The sequence below is a fragment of the Sitophilus oryzae genome, unplaced genomic scaffold (genome assembly GCF_002938485.1).
Source record: "Sitophilus oryzae breed Bouriz unplaced genomic scaffold, Soryzae_2.0 scaffold_1639_pilon_pilon, whole genome shotgun sequence".
NCBI lineage: Eukaryota > Metazoa > Arthropoda > Insecta > Coleoptera > Curculionidae > Sitophilus > Sitophilus oryzae.
The window spans coordinates 1,678,375-1,679,780 of record NW_022146324.1 but is presented as its reverse complement, the minus strand read 5'-3'; the positions used below and the strand labels follow the sequence as shown (position 1 = coordinate 1,679,780).

The 1,406-nt window shown below is 33.1% G+C and overlaps 1 long non-coding RNA gene across 1 annotated transcript; it reads right to left on the bottom strand.

The window, feature by feature from the left end:
• On the bottom strand, window positions 1-1,173 carry LOC115880639. The gene is made up of 3 exons (XR_004049915.1): window positions 971-1,173; window positions 506-913; window positions 1-441 (listed from the first exon to the last, which is right to left on the bottom strand). It is a non-coding gene; the product is annotated as an uncharacterized LOC115880639 (long non-coding RNA).
• Between the last annotated feature and the right edge of the window lie 233 nt (window positions 1,174-1,406).

The following is a 1,406-nucleotide window of genomic DNA, read 5'->3' as shown; positions in this document are numbered from 1 at the left end:
TAATAATTTGTAATGTAATGTTGTCCAAAATCCGTCATGGCTTATTCTGAATAAAATTAACTTGGAACGGTGTATATGTAGGTAGACGTATATGTTGCCGTTGTAGGTTTGAAAATGTATTTGCGATAAAATGTAATATATGGCATTGGTTTTCAGGTTTTTATTGCAAATTATGAACTGACAACTTAAAAATAATACTACGTCAACTTAAAAATAAAATGCTACAGATAGCATTCTCTGCAAAACCACAGTTTTGATTTACGTCGCTTAGTCAATCCTGCACAACGGATATGTCTCCATAGAAGGCATCTACTGCAACAAAGTGACATATTATTTTTCTGCGTGTCTTCACTGCACACAGAACAAAACCAACTTTGTTGAAGTCGTTTCTGCTCAACTAGATTGGTTATTTTTTCAAAGGCTTTCTCGGTGCAAAAACTTCTAAAAATCGTAATTTACATTATTAGTTATTAATTTGGTAATTATTAGGTATCGCTAGACTTACCTTATCATGTGGATATCAACAGCCTCATCAAGAATTGCATGTGATATTTCTTCGGGGAGCATTTTAAGGTCTACAGTTTCAAGAAATTTCCCATTTGTGATGTCTCTAACGATGTTACGATCCTTAACGAAGCAATTCAGGATTACATTTTATTTTTCATGATAGGATTGTTTAGCAAATGCTACAGTACATCTTTTCTTTTTCTTTGGTAGTCCTATGACTGTTAAGTCCTGTCCTTTTGGACGTCCTTTATGAGAAAAACAGGTAATCCTAATTTAAATAATTTATATGTAGCATCTACTGCAAGAAATTCTGGAAAAGCCTTCATTGTACTTTTCATGGTTGAACTTTGAATGAAAAGTCCTCTGAAATTATTGTCTTCGTCTCGCAAAACAGCTACATTGGCACCTGAAAACAGAGTAGTTATGGGGACTCATAAGACGATAATAGAATATTTTAGTTTACCGTATTTAGCTTTAAGTATATTTAAGCAGCCATCTAAGTTTTCTTTTCTTGATTGATCGGATATCTTCATATTTGTTAAATCTTGTAAAGTAACAATTTTACCAATACTTTCTTGAACTTTTTGCTGTATCATTTTTCTATTGGCCTTCATATTCAAATAATCCTTGACGCTTTCCTTCATGTTACTGGAAAGTTTTCTTTGGCTAGGGCTATGTGCATGTAGAACCTACAAAATATATCTTTTATGAATAAAATGCTGTTCAAGCACGAATTCTAAAAGCATACTATATGTCAACTAATCTGTAAACTTACCTTCAAAGTGACATGATTGTGCTTCATTTGAACCGATGTTACCTCGAGTGCTTTTCCATCAGACGATGCTTTGAATTTTACATGTACTGAGCAATCTTCTTTAAATGTCCAAGACTGTCGATTT